Source organism: Macrotis lagotis, chromosome X, assembly GCF_037893015.1.
Source record: "Macrotis lagotis isolate mMagLag1 chromosome X, bilby.v1.9.chrom.fasta, whole genome shotgun sequence".
NCBI classification, from domain to species: Eukaryota; Metazoa; Chordata; class Mammalia; order Peramelemorphia; family Peramelidae; genus Macrotis; species Macrotis lagotis.
In genome coordinates this window covers 161,356,815-161,373,507 of record NC_133666.1, presented here as the reverse complement: position 1 = coordinate 161,373,507, position 16,693 = coordinate 161,356,815, and positions in this window count along the sequence as shown.

Here is a 16,693-nt window from a genome sequence, read left to right as displayed (position 1 = left end):
AATTAAAATGGCAATTTACACCATGAGGGTCCTACCTTTCCATATTGGTTTTGTATGACTATGTAAAAGAAAGTTTTCTTTTTCTAATTTCTTACATAGCCTTAATCACCAGATAGGCAATGACTCAGGTAAATGAGAAATAGCTTTAAAAAGTCCAAGGTTTCTCTCTGTATCCATGGGCACCTCAAGCCATTCTGTTCTATATCTTACTACGGGATCAGATGTCTCTGGAGCAGAAAGTGAGGATGGTAACTATGTACAGTTAATTCAATTGTAAGTCATGACATCATGTTCCTGATGTTATTGTTTTCTTCAAGAATTAAGGCCAAATGACAAACACAATTCTTAGCCTATTCCTGATATAACTTTATACTAAACAATATGATTGTTTGTTAAATATCTCAGCACTTTTATTTCAATAACTCCTTTTGGACAAAATTCAGTCAAGAATAATAGTTTCTCTTCTCATTTCTTCCCTCTTGAAGAATAAAACCATTATTAAGGTACAGGTTCTAATTTTCTTTTTTTTTTGTTTGTCACTGATCACTTTGGCAATCTGGTGAAGCAAATGGATCCTTCCAAAGAATGATGTTTGTTGTGCTCATTTAAATTTGGAGGAAACACTATTAGTTAAAAGTTAGTGAGTATGAAGATGTAATTTCCCTCTCCCCGCATCTCATTTCGTGAAATACCTGAAATTGATCCATGGGTCAGACCTCTTACACAAAGGCAAGTCAAGGACTGGTCATCTCTGTGACAATAATTTTCAGAATTAAAATTCTCCATCACTATAAGATCAAAGCCAAAAGCTTTAAAATAAAGAGAAAAAGGGGGAGGAAAAATTGCACAGCCATACATATAAAACCTGATTCTATAACAATGGAAGAATATATCTTGTTCAAAGAAAATATAATAGATAAAAAAGGATATAGGAAGGAAATCTTATCCAAAAGATTTAGTTACTCCCAATGCCAAGATAGAAGAGTAAGGCAGGAATTGCCCTGACCTCTCACAAATTACCCACCACTAATAATTTATCAGAATCAATAGATAAGAACAAAAGTCAAATCACAAATGAGACCTTGGATTATATTGACAAAAATTAGAAAGTATGTGAAATTAACAATGTGAAATAGAAATTTTTATAAAAAAGTGTATCCACAGCTCTGGAGTCAGGAGGACCTGAGTTTAAATCCTATCTCAGACACTATGGGACCTTAAGCAAGTCACTTAACCCCGAACACAACACAACAAATTTTGGAGCAGTGAAGTTTCAGCTTCAGAACAACTCAGAATAACTTGGACAGTCAAAAAACAAAGGTCAACCTCACTGTAGTGGTAAGGGAGTGCAGCTGGTGATCAGTAGTGGTAGTTTACATCCCAGAAGGTCTGAAGTAGTTGGTTCAAAAAGGACATTGATGATGATGATGATGATGATGATGATGATGATGATGATGATGATGATGATGATGATGATGATGACTGATGTTCTTTATTCTTGAAGAAGACCCCAAAATGACATTACTATATTTTAATCAAGTTAAAGTGTATCTGGCTGTGGCTGATCTATCAATATGAGCTCAGAATGTTTTGCTAAAGGTCAGGCATAAATATTCCATGTGAACATTTAGGGTGGATTCTTGAGTTACTTAATTCTACTTTAATTAAAGAACACAATATCTTCCCTGATGAGGGTATTCCAAGCTGAGTGGTCCTATGACAATGTTTCCTATGCCTCACAATTATTTCCAAAGTTCTTAAGAGATACTTTCAGAATATCCTTGCATTACTTTTTCTGACCACCAGATGAGTACTTGCCTGTGTTGGTTCTCCATTATATAGTGGTTTTTTTGAAAGTGTACATTTGGCATTTAAACAACATGACCAACCCATTGGCGTTGTGCTCTCTGCATGCTTGGCAGTTGTTTTCAAGAAAAGACTTCAGTGTATCCTGTCAGGTGACTTTCAGAATCTTTCTAGGACAATTCAAATGAAAGTGATTCAGTTTACTGGAATAGTGATAGTATACTGTCCAGGTTTCACAGGCATACAACAATGAGGTCAATGTAGCCACTTTGTAGATAGTCAATTTGCTTGTCATTCTAATACTTCTCTCCCACATTTTCCTTTTGAGCCTCCCAAAGACTGAACTAGCTCTGGTAATGCATTTGTCAACTTCTTTATCAATTTTTACATCCCTCAGAAGTATACATCAAGGTAAGTGAAGTTATCCACAGCATTCAAAACTTTTCAATTTGCTAAAACCAATGTTTCCATATATGGAAGTTCCATGTATAAAGGATGGAGCACCTATCTTTTCTTGGTGTTAATTTTTAAGCAAAAATTTGCACAAGCATCATCAATCCATACTTTGATGCATCTTGGCTTCAGAGGCTGCACTGAGGTTACAATAATCTGCAAAAAAAAACATACACCAACATTCTTTCCATTTTAATCTTGATTTGTAGTCTTTTCAAATTGAATGATATAACCTAAGAGGGATGTAGCAATTGACTCATTACATGCACACTCAATTGGATATATAAATCTATCTTAACTGATTGGGAAGTAAAAAGGAAAGGGAATAAGATAAGGTGGGGGGCAGGCTGATACAAAGGAGAACAGATTGGTGGAGGTGATGATTAAAAGTAAAATACTTGTGAGGAGAGCTAGATTAAATGGTAAGCAAAAAAGAATAAACAAGGAAAAATGAGATGGAAGGAAATAACACAGTTATCATCACTATAAATGAAAATGGAATACATTCATCCATAAAATGGAAGAGGATAACAAAATGGATTACAAATAAAAATCCTATAATATGCTGCTTACAAAACACATTTGAAGCACGGAAATAGACAGAGTAAAGGAAAGGGGCTGGAACAAAATCCATTTTGCTTCTGCTGAAGTAAAAAGCAAACGACAGCAATTATAATCTTAGACAAAATAAAAAGAAAATATACTTAATTGAAAAATGCAAGAAAGGAAACTCTATCTTGATAAAAATCCTACAGATGATAGTTGCTGTTCTTTGCTCTTGAGGAGGACCAAAATGATGTTTGAATCAAGTTAAAGTGTGTCTGACTGTGGTTGATCACACAATATCAGCTCAGAATCCTCTATAAATCTAACCAAAAAAAAATAAACAATAAGAAGAAGGTAGATAGAATTTTAGAAAAGATAGAATAGACCACTGGGAAAAATTAATGACAAAAGAAAAAATGTACATTTTTCTCAGTTTTAGATGGTATCCACACAAAAAAATGATCACGTATTATGACATAAAGATTCCACAACAAAATGCTAAAAATCAGAAATATTAGATGCATCACTTTCAGGACATAATGCCTTGAAAATAAAAATTAAATTAATTATAAAATTTAATCTTCAAGAATAAGTGAGACAAAGAACAAAGCTCCAAAACAATCAATAAATTCATTAAAAAGAATGACAATAATGAGACACATGCCAAAATTTATGGGATGTAGCAAAAGCAGTACTTACAAGAAAAATTTTATTTCAAAATACATAGCATCAATAAAATAAAAAAGCAGAGCAATAAATTGGGCATGCAATTAAAAAAACTTGAAAAAAAGAATTAAGATTCCCAAATAAAGAAATTAGAATTCCTAAAATTCAAAGAATGATGAATAAATTTAAAAGAAAGCCATTTAACAAATAAAGAAAATAGATACTGAATTTATAGGACTAGAACTCAATTAAATAAAAACCATTAGTTAATTTGATTGAAGAGGAAAGTAGAAAACCAAATAGCCAGTGTAAAAATGAAAAGCGTGAATTCACCACCAATGAAAAGAAAATTAAAATGATAATTTGTAATTATTTTCCCATTCATGTGTCCATCATTTTTATAATCTAAGCAAAATGGATGAATATTAAAACATATTAATTTCCTATATTAGCAAATAATATTAAAATATAAATTGTCTAGATTAACAGGAGAGGAAATAGAATACTTAAATAACTGCATCTTAGAAAAAGAAATTGAACAAGCCATCAATGAACTCTCTAAGAAAATATCCCCGGGGACAAATAGATTCAAAATTTAATTCTACCAAACATCTAAAAAATATTTAATCCCAGCACTATATGAACTATTTTGGAAAATAGGCAAAGAAGGAGTGTTATCAAATTCCTTCTACGATACACTTATAGTGCTGATACCTAAATCAAGAAGAACAAAAAGAAAGAAGACTATGGAACAATTTCTCTAATGATACAAACATTTTAAATAAAATACTAGGAAGAAGATTATGGCAATATATCATAAATTCCTTGTACCTTGACCATGTGGGATATATATACCTGGAATGTTGTGTTGGTTTAATACTAGAAAAACTATCAGCATCATTGACCACATCAATAACAAAGTCAATGCAAATCATATGCTTATTTCAATAGATGAAGGACAAAAAACCTTTGACAAAATACATTCGTTTCTATTAAAAATATTGGAGAATATGAGAATAAATAGAATTTTATTTTAAATGATTAATAACATCTGTTTGAAACCATCAGAAAGCATAATCTGTAATGGATATGAGTTAGAAGACATTAAATAACTAACTTTAGCAAAATTGCAGGATATAAAATAAACTCATATATTATCACCATTTTTGCCTCAATAAGAAAGTCCATCAATAAGAGATAGAAAGGGAAGTTCCATTTAAATAAATGCATACAATATAAAATACTTGTGAGTCTACTTACAAATATAAACCTAGGAACTATATGAACATGGTTACAAAATATTTCCCAAACAAAAAAAGTCAGATCTAAAAACTTTGAAAATAATAATTGCTCATGGATAGACCAAATCAAAATAATAAAAATGACAATCATGCATAACTTAATTTTCCTTTTTAATGTCATATCAATTAAGCTATAAAAATTATTTCATAGAGATAAAAAATAATAGCAAAATTCATTTGGAAGAAAAAATAGTCAAGAATATCCAAAGTAAACAATGAAAAAATGAAAGGATTATGACCTAGCCTACCAGATTTTAAACTGTGTTATAAAACCAATAATCATCAATATAATTTGGTACTAGATAAGAAATAGAGCAGTGGATCAAGGAAATAGATTGATTAGTCACACAATAAGTTGTATTAATTGTATTTGATTGTTTTATAGACCCAATTATGGAAACTTTAGGCAAAAATCTCATTATCTGACAAAAATCCAGGGGAAAACTGAAAAACAGTATTACAGAAACTAGTTATAAACCAACATTTCACACCATATACCAAATTCAGGTCAAAATGGATATGAGAGAACTTATAAAACAGTATGACCAAATCCTGTGCCATGAGTCATAGGATAAAAAGGAGCAGCACCAGGGATACATAGCTCTGGGAACAATTAAGTCTAGACCATACAATAGGACAATGTCTGAACCCCTTTTACTTTCTTGGTCAGTCATGTCTTGCTTCTTTTCATTCATCTACAATAAGATATTTTTGTCCAGAATAAAGATTAATCACTAAATTTCACTGAAAACTTATAAATAAGGAGACTACAATGGAAAAAGATTCCTTATTGGAAAGGTGTGATTAGCTGGAAATGATGATTTGAGAGCTTGGAATTATTAGGTGAAAATGACAGAAGTAGTTTTAATTACAAATATCTAGCTATTATTTCAGGATTCAGATAGTCATTGTTATAAAGCACAAGATGATAAGAATAGCAGGCTACTGAAATCTCACCATTATGCAGATTGACTTAGATTTGGATACTCAAAACTTTTTTGTTATTTGTTTTTGTAAATTACATGTACATATATTTTTCAACATTTTTGTAAAATTTGAGTTCCACATTTTCTCCCTCTGTTCTCTTCCCTCTTCTCTCCCCAAGATAAGTGAGTAATCTGATATAATTTATAGATGTACAATCATGCTAAATGTATTTCCATATTAAGTATATTGTGAAAGAAGGATCAGGATAAAAGGGGAAAAAACTGTGAGAAAGAAAAAAACATAAAACAACTTAAAAAATAAAAATAGCATGCCGTGCTCTGCATTAAGACTTTCTCTGGACATAGATTCCATTTTCAATCACAAGTCTTTTGTAAATGTCTTTCAAAACTGTATTATTGAAAAGAGTTGAGTCTATTATAATTGATCATCATACAATATTGTTATTAATATGCACAATGTTCTCCACTCACTCACCACCAATTCATGTAAGTCTTTCCAGATAATAATCAAAACTTTCTTTATGACCTCTTGTGCCTTCCCTCTCTGATTGGGGAACTGGAGGTTGGAGCAATAAATTCCTCAGAAAATCTTCCTTTATAGAAGATCACTCATAACTTTCCTGGACACTCCCATTCTACAGCATCTCTGGTTTCAACTCCATGGAACATCATATTCCTTCCTTGTTTACTCCTTCATGACTTTTCCCCCCATCTTTCCAGCTTCTTTTTTTTTTTTTGTTGGTATTGTTTCCCCATTAGATTTTAAATTCCTTGAGGGCAGGAAATTTTATATTTTTATGCTGGTACATAGTAGGCACATAGTAGGCACTTAAGTTTAATTTATGTAATTATAGGTAAACCTGAGGATAAGTTAATTTTCCTTTATAAATCACTGCCTGTTGAGGTGATCATTTCCAAGATGTTCTTCATTACCTAATTTTGGTGGATAAAATTACAGAGAAATAAAGTTGGAGTTTAATTTTAAAAATATCACTGGTTCCTTTCTTGCATATTATCTCCCTTATTTGACTGTGACCTTCTTGAGAGCAGGGACTACATTTTTTGCCTTCTATGTATTCATAGTCCTTACCAGATTTTCTGGCACATGTTAGGTACTTAAAAAAATGCTTATTCACATGTATTGAATGGAAAGTTCCTCCTCTGAAGGAGGGAACTACCCCCCCAAATTATCAAAATATGGAAGGATTTCTTCCTTTTCTCTCTGAACACTAAAAAAGTTAAATGATTACAGGTTTTCAATGTAACTTCAGGCTTTAATGCATTGGGAAAATCCTGATCTCTATAGAACAAAGGCATTGCAATTAATTAGACACCATATTTTGTGTCTATATATAGACAATTAAAGGCAATGAGATGGACCATCAACCACCTAAAAGTTCTAAACAAGTTCTTATAACTAAAATCCATTCTTCAAAGACATGTGCAGACATCAAAAGTCCATGTGAGAACAAAATTTCTACCAAAAAATAAACTTTTGTATTTTTTAGAGGTTTGTTAAAAATATTGTCAATGTGATCCAATATTTAAGAAGCTAAAAATGACTAAAATTATTTTGAAGGGAAAAATATCTGGAAAACTAAAATTTATGGTGAAGGTATTTAACTGAGATCGACATTACATATAATTTTTTAACTCAAACTTTCAAGTTGACAAAATCATGTTAATAAACTTATGAATGAATGAAATGAGAAAAAGACAACTACAACCTTATTTTTCTTCTCTAGTATCTTTGGTGCATTAATAGTTTAAAGATGTAGTTCCTCAGTTAATACTTTCTTATCCCCAAATCCAGGTACAAATTTCTGATAATCAAAGACATCTCTCTAATCTCTCCCAAGATTCTCTTAATTTAAACCCAGAGTTGCCATGTTCTTTTTTTTGCTATGGAGAGGTGGATCAACCATATACATAGTCATAATTATTCAAACTTTCACATTTGATTTAAAGAACTAAGAGAAGATGCCATGTTAAGTTGAAAGGAGGTGAAACAGTAAGAGGAATGAAGGTAGAGGCATTTTTTCCTAGGAGTTTGGTTGTGAAAGGAATGTGAGACACTCAAATTAAATTCATATGCTTGTTATCACATTACCTCCCTTAAATCACGGTCTTCTTTGAAAATGAAGGACAAACATCATCAACATCTTCTATAAGACTTATAGTGTTATTGTTGCCTAGATTGTTAAGTATGTAAGTGAATTTTTGGTATTATTTCCCCATTAGATTTTAAACTCCTTGAGGGCAGGTACATTTTTTATTTTTAGAAATTGTATTCTGGTACATAGTAGGCACTTAAGTTTAATTTATGAAATTATAGGTAAGCATGATAAGTTCATTTTTCTTTATAAATCAAAGGCTGCTGAGGTAACCGTTTCCAAGATATTCTTCATTACCTAATTTTGTTGTATAAAATCACAAAGAAATAAAGATGGAGTATAATTTTAAAAATCACTGGTTGCCTTTCTTGCATATTATCTCCCATATTTGACTGTGAACTCCTTGAGAACAGGGACTACATTTCCCTGGTGACATAAACAGTATGTGTTAGAACTAGAACTTGAACTCATATCTTCTGGCTTCAAAACCAACTCTTTATTCACATTATGTGAAACAATCACACAAAGAACCAGAAATAGATTAAGTAAGGCATAAAGTGAGAAAGAATGATATGAGGTTAGGATCAAACAAGGAAATTCAGAATTCTTTATGATGGAAGTGGAACTCTTGTGAATGATGGCTGACTAGGAGAATATTACCCTGGAAGATCCCTTTGATAAATTAGTCACCTTTTGTTATTGACTAATTCCTTATGGAGCACTAATTTTGCATAAATCCAGGATAGTCATACTTCATTCCCCCTCTTAGTTGTGATTCTTTCTTGCTCAACTTTTTCAATATTCTCTGGATAAGGTATACACATATTTACAAACACACATGTATATGATGTATGTATGTATATATATATATATATATGTATATATATATATATATATATATATATATAAAGTACACATTTTGTATACATGTATGTATATATTCACATCTTTTTTGTATATGTGTGTGTGTGTGTATTTAAAAGATTTAGAGTTAGAATAAGGGTATATTAGGAAAGGCTTAATAACCAGCCAAGGGAGGATATATTCAGGACATATTTTTTAAAGTTTAATCTAAATTACTAACATTTTCTCCATCACCTTCTTAAAACTACTTAACCAATGAAAGAACAAAGTTACCCTTGATTTGTGGCATTTTCAGATTTCTAAAGTGCAAATACTCATATAAAACATAACCTCTTATAAGACTGTAAGAGCCGATTCCAGCATACCTCTGGCTACAGTACATCTTTTGGTCCATTTAGAACCTCCTCATTTTGCAAAAGAACAGATTAAATAACCAGTGAGATTAAACAATTCATTATGTCACAAATCCAGTCTACTGGGTACATGCAAAAGCAAGTTTCAACATTTGATTCCAAAACATTGAGTTCAAAATTTTCTCCCTTTCTCATATTCCAATTCCCCCAATGAGAAAACACGTTACTTGGTATAGGATAAAAATGTGTAGCCTTGAAAAGCATTACTACAATACTCATATTGTAAAAGTACACATGGCTATGCCTACAAATAAAGAGAAACCTCAAGAAAAACAAAGTGAGAAAAAATATATTTCAGTCCATATTCAGAAGCTATCAGCTCTGTCTTTGGAATGGATAGCACTTTTTATCATAAGCCCATCAGAGAAATTGCTTAAATATTGTTCCCACAGTTGCTGTTGCTAAATGTATTTTCCTCTATACTATTCCCCACCCCGATCTATTCTCTTCTCTCTCTCCTTTCACCCTGTTCTTCCTCAAAAGGGCAATGTATCTTATTACCCTCTCTCATGATCTTCCCTCTCTTCTGTGTCCTATACTCCTTCCCCTCCCCCTCTCACATTTCTCCCATCCCTATTCTCTCCTATTTTCTCTGAGGTAAGATAGATTGCTATTCCCAATTGAGTGTGTATATTATTACCTAGAGGAGCCACTTCTGATGAGTGTAAGGTTCACACACTACCCCTCACTTTCCTCTCTTCCATACCACTGCAAAACCTTTTTCTTGCTTCTTTTATGGAAAAATATTTTACCTCATTCTACCTCTCCTTTCCCTTTCTTCCATTATTTTTCTTTCTCTTCCATTGTCTTCATCTTTTTAATATGTTATACTTTCAAATTTAACTGCCTGCTGTGATATATATATATATATATATATACATATATGTATATGCATATGAAGTCCTTCTAATTGCCCTAATAAATTAAGAAGTTCATGTGAGTTATCAGTAGCATCATTCCATGTAGGGATACAAGCAGTTCAACATCATTAAGTCTCTCATAATTTATCTTTCCCATCTGCCTTCTCTATAATTCACCTCAGTCCTGTACTTGAAGATTAAACTCTTCGTTCACCTCTGGATGTTTAATCAGAAAAGTTTGGGACATTTTTCACTGAACAGCTATCACTTCCTCTGAAACAGTATGTTTAGTTTTGATGGGTAGTTGATTCTTGGTTGCAATACAAGTTCTTTTACCTTCTGGAATATGTTATTCCAAGTCCAATGAACACAAAGTAAAAGTTTCTAAATCTTATGTTATTCTGACTGACTGTAAATCCCTTATACTTGAATTGTTTCTTTATGACTACTTGCAATATTTTCTCTTTAACTTGGGAAATCTGAAATTTCAGTATAATATTCCTGGAAGTTTTCATTTTGGAATCTCTTTCAAGAGGTGGATTCATTCAAATCCTATTTTACCTTCTGCTTCTAGGATATGAGGACAGTTTTCCTGGATTATTTCTTGAAAATGATTTCTAGCCTCGTATTTTAGTTATGACTTTCAGATAGTCCAATAATTTTTAAATTATCTCTTCTGGATCTGTTTTCTTGGTCAGTTGTTTTTCCCATGAGATATTTCACATTTTCTTCTCTTTAAAATTTATCAACAATTTGTACATGCATATTTCAAAGTTACAAAATTTGCATCCACCTTTCCTTCCCACCCCCTTCCTCTCATAAGGGAAAAATCATGTTAGCATTTTACATACAAATTTTGTTAAAGATATTTACAAATTAGTGATTTTTGGCATGAGGAATTAGAATTAAGGGAAATACCTAAAGAGATGCTTAATAAAAATTGTTCATCAGATTCATTAGGGGTGTTTTTTTCTATGTGTTCTGTTTTGGTTTTATTCCTCTGGTTGGGGATAATACAATCCATAACCAATCTAATGCAGTTCTCCTAGCCCCCTAGACTCTCAAGAGGAGTTGCTTCCAGCAAGGTTGTTCATCTCATAATGCTATTGATGAGTACATTGTTCTCTTGAATCTACTTCCTTCACTCAGCATCACATCCTGTAAGTCATTCAATGTGTCTCTAGAGTCCAACCATTTATGGTTTATTATAGAACAATAATATTCCATGGTATTCATGTATGATAACTTATTTAGCCATTCCCCAATTCATGGGCATCCCATCAATTTCCAATTCTGTGCCACTACTAAAAGGCCTGCATGGAATATTTTGGAACATGTAGGACTTTTACCATTTTTTACAATTTCTTCTAGATATGGTGCTAGAATTGGAATTTCTGTGTCAAAGGGTATGAACAATTTTATTGCTCTTTGGGCATAGTTCCATCTTGCTCTCTAGAATGGTTGGATCCAGTCACAACGCCACCAGCAATGCATCAATGTCCCAATCCTCCCACAGCCTTTTCAACATTGATCATCTTCCCTTTTTTCTCATCTGAACTAATCTAATAGATGTGAGATGGTACCTCATTGTTGTTTTAATTTACATTTCTCTAATCAATAGTGACTTGGAGCATTTTTTCATATGATTATATATTTATGTATATAAATATACATATATATATATATATATATATATATATATATATATATATATATATATATAGCTCTGATTTATTCATTTGAAAACCATCTGGTCATATCCTTTGACAATTTATCAGTTGGAGAATGACTTGTCATCTTATAAATTTGATGCAATTCATTTTATATTTTAGAATGAGACCTTTATAAGAACTCCTGGTTGTGAAGATTATTTCCTAGCTTTATGATTTTCTCCTAATTTTGACAGCATTGATTTTATTAGTGCAAAAACTTTTAAAATTAAATATAGTCAGGGTGGCTGGTTGGGGCAGTGGATAGAGTACTGGCTCTGGAGTCAGGAGTACCTGGGCTCAATTCCGGTCTCAGACACCTAATAATTACCTAGTTGTGTGGCCTTGGGCAAGCCACTTATCCCCATTTGCCTTGCAAAAACCTAAAAAAAAAAATAAATATAGTCAAAATCATTCACTTTGCAGTTTATAATGAGCTCTAATTATTATTTAGTCATAAAATTGTCCCTTTTCCATAGATCAGATAAATAAAGTATATTTTTGTATATTAATTTCTCTATGGTATTGCTCTTTATGTCTGTACCCATTTTGACCTTGTTTTGATATGCAATGTGAGATGTGGATCTATGTCTTTTTTTGCCATACTATTTTCCAGTTTTGCCAAAGAACTTTTGTTAAATAGTGAGTTCTTATACCAGAGGATGATGTCTTTCAGTTTGTCAAATAGTAGCTTTGTGTAGTCATTTACCACAGTTTCTTTAGAACCTATCCTAATCCATTGTTCCATTATGCTATTTCTTAACCATTACCAGACTGTTTTGATGACTGTTGCTTTACTGTATAGTTTGTGTTCTGGTAGAGTTAGGCCATGTTCCTTTTCATTTTATTTTATCTGTTCTGTTGCTATTCTTGCCCTTTTGTTGCTCCAGATGAATTTTTTCTATTTTTCCTAGCTCAGTAAAGTAGTTATTTGGTGGTTTGAATAGTATGTCATTAAACAATTAACTTAATTTGATTAGAATTGTCATTTCTATTGTATTAACTCAACTTAGCTATAAGCATTTGACATTTTCCAAATTATTTAGATCTGACTTTATTTGGGTGAGGAGAATTTTATAATTGTGCTCATGAAGTTTCTGGGTTTGTCTTTTGAAGTAGATTCCCAAATATTTAATGTCTACAGTGACTTTAAATGGAATTACTCTTGCTATATCATGTTCTTGGGTTTTGTTGTTTTTAATATAAAAAGGATGATGATTTATGTGGGCTTATTTTATATCCTGTCACTTTGCTGAATTTGTTAATTGCTTCAAGGAGTTTTTCAGATGATTTTCTCAGACTCTCTAGGTATACCAACATATGTGCAAAGAGTGAAAGTTTTGCTTCCTCCTTGCCAGTTCTGATTCCTTCAATTTCTTCTTCTTCTCTTCTTGCTACTATTAACATTAACAATGCTATCTTGAATAGCAATGGTGATAATTGGCATCCTTTTTTTACTCCTGAATTTATTCAAAATGTTCTGAGCTTACCATTAAATATAATATTTGTTGATGGTTTTAGATGAATAGTATTTATTATTTTAAGGAAAACTCTATTTATTCTTAAACTTTCTATTGTTTTTAATAGGAATGGATGTTGTATTTTATAAAAGGCTTTTTTCACATTCCCCAACTGACAAATGTTCAAGGGATTTGCAAATGCAATTTATAGTCGAGGAGATCGAAGCAATCCATAGTCCAAAGAAAAATTGCTCTGAATCATTACTTATTAGAGAAATGCAAATGAAAGCTTCTCTGAGGTACCATCTCACACCTCTCAGACTGGCCAATATGACCAAAAAGGATAATGATCATTGTTGGAAGGGTTGACGGAAGTCTGGGACACTAATACATTTTTGGTGGAGCTATGTACAGGTCTATACCATGAAGAGATGTTAAAAAGGGTAACAACATCACTTTATTGTGGTGGCAAAGAATTGGAAATCAAGTAAATCTTCTTCAATTGGGGAATGGCTTAGCAAACTGTGCTATATGTATGTCATGGAACACTATTGTTCTATAAGAAACCAGGAGGTATGGGATTTCAGGGAAGCCTGGAGAATTTTCTATAACTCAGATAGAATGATTTTAAAAACACTACCTTCTTAAAAAGGGGGACAGGAAGGAGACAGGAGGAGGGAGGGCATTGAATGAGGTAAATCTAATTACACTAAGAGGTACAAAATACCTATGGTAATAGAAGGGAAGAAGGGAGGAGATGAGAAACACCTGAATCTGCTTCTCATCAGACTTGGCTTAAAGTCAATTTACACATACTCAGTTAAGTTAAAAACATCTAACCTTTCACATATTAAGAGGGTGAAAAGGGGATGGGGGAAGGGGGAACTAACAAAAGGAAAGGAAGGGAAAAGGAAAAAAGGAAAGCAAAAGTAAGGGGGAGGGTGAGATATAGGAGGGCAAACACACTGAAAGGGGTGGTATTCAGAAAAAAAAATACTGGGGAATACAGATAAAGGGGGGAAAGGGGAAAATATAAACAGAGGGAAGATACCATGGAGGGCAATAAAGAATTAGTAATCGAAATTTGATTGTGAATGTGATTAAAAACCAGAATCCTACAATATGCTGCTTACAAGAAACTCATTTGAAGCAAAGAGATACATATAGAGTAAAGGCAAAAGGTTGGAGCAAAATATATTTTGCTTCAGCTGAAGGGAATAAAGCAGGGGTAGCCATCCTTATCTCAGACAAAGCAGCTGTAAAAATAGATAGTGTTAAAAGAGATAAGGATGGAAACCTTATCCTCCTAAAAGATACCATAGGCAATAAAGTTGTTTTAATACTGAATATATATGCACCCAATGGGACAGCATTCAAATTCTTAAAAGAGAAGCTGAAAGAACTACAGGAAGACATAGACAGCAAAACTCTACTAGTGGAAGACCTCACACTCCCACTTTCAGATCTAGATAAATTGAATCATAAAACAAACAAGAAACAAGTTAATGAGGTAAATAGATTGTTAGAAAAATTAGATATGGTAGATTTATGGAGGAAACTGAATGAGGATAGAAAGGAATATACATTTTCCTCTGCAGTACATGGAACTTATACAAAAATTGACCATGTACTAGGACACAAAAACCTAATGATCAACTGCATAAAGGCAGAAATAGTGAATATATCTTTCTCAGATCACAATGCAATAAAAGTCATATGCAATATTGGGCCAATGGGATATAGACCCAGAACCAATTGGAAATTGAATAACCTCATTTTAAAGAATGAGTGGACCAAAAAACTAATTATAGAAAGAATTAATCATTTTATCCTAGATAATGACAATAATAAAACAGCATACCAAAACCTATGGGATTCACTCAAAGTGGCTCACAGGGGATATATTATATCTTTAAATGCTTGCATGAATAAATTAGAGAAAGAAGAAATCCATGGACTAACATGCAATTAAAAAAATTAGAGAAAGAACAAATTAAAAATCCTCAATTAAATAACAAATTAGAAATTCTAAAAATTAAAGGAGAAATTAATAAAATCAAAAGTAAAAAAACTATTTAATTAATAAATAAAACCAAAAGTTGGTTTTATGAAAAAAAAAACAATAAAATTGATAAACCTCTGGTCAATTTGATTTAAAAAAGAAGGAAAAAAACAAATTGCTAGTATCTTAAATGAAAAAGGTGAACTCACCACCAATGAGGTGGAAATTAAAGTAATAATTTGAAATTATTTTGCCCAACTCTATGCCAATAAATTTGATAATCTAAGTGAAATGGATGAATATTTACAAAAATATGAGTTGCCCAGTTTAAATGAAGAGGACATTAAATACCTAAACAATCCTATCTCAGAAAAAGAACTTCAACAAGCCATCATTGAATTCCCTAAGTAATAATCTCCAGGGCCTGATGGATTCACAAGTGAATTCTACCAAACATTTAAGGAACAATTGGTTCCAATTCTATATCAACTCTTTGGAAAACTAGGTGAACATGGAACTCTGCCTAACTCTTTCTATGAAACTAATATGGTGCTGATACCTAAACAAAGAAGAGTTAAAACAGAGAAAGAAAATTATAGACCTATCTCCCTCATGAATATAGATACAAAAATCTTAAATAAAATCTTAGCAAAATGAATACAAGTTATCACTGGGATGGTACATTAATATCAAGTAGGATTTATCCCAAGAATGCAATATTGAGGAAACTGTTAGTATACTCAATTATCAAGGAAAAAACCTATCAGAAATTATATGAACATATCAATAGATACTGAAAAAGCTTTTGATAAAAGACAGAACTGAGGGGCAGGTAGGTGGTGTAGTAGATAAAGCACAAGCCCTGGAGTCAGGAGTACCTGGGTTCAAATCTGTTCTCAGACACTTAATAATTACCTAGCTGTGTGGCCTTGGGCAAGCCATTTAACCTTATTTGCCTTGCAAAAAAAAAACCTTAAAAAATGCAGAACCCATTCATACTAAAAACACTAGAGAGTGTAGGAATTAATGGACTGTTCCTCAGAATAATTAGCAGTCTCTATCTGAAACCATCAACAAGCATTATATTCAATGGGGAGAGGCTAGAGGCATTCCCAATAAGATCAGGGGAGAAACAAGGGTGCTGATTATCACCACTATTATTCAATATTGTATTAGAAATGTTAGCATCAGCAATTAGAGAGGAAAAAGAAATTGAAGGAATTAGAATTAGGAAGGGATAAAACTCTCACTCTTTGCAGATGACATGATGGTCTACTGGAAACAATTTGCAATTTTAGCAAATTTTCAGGTTATGAAATTAACCCTCATAAATCCTCAACTTTTCTATATATGTCTAGCAAGATACAGCAGGAAGAGCTAGAAAGAGAAATCCCATTCAAAGTAACCTCAGATAATATAAAATACCTGGGAGTCTATTTGCCAAGACAGACTGAGAAACTTTTTGAAAACAATTATAAAACACTTCTCACACAAATTAAATCAGATATAAATAACTGGGCAAATATCACCTGCACATGGATAGGTAGAGCTA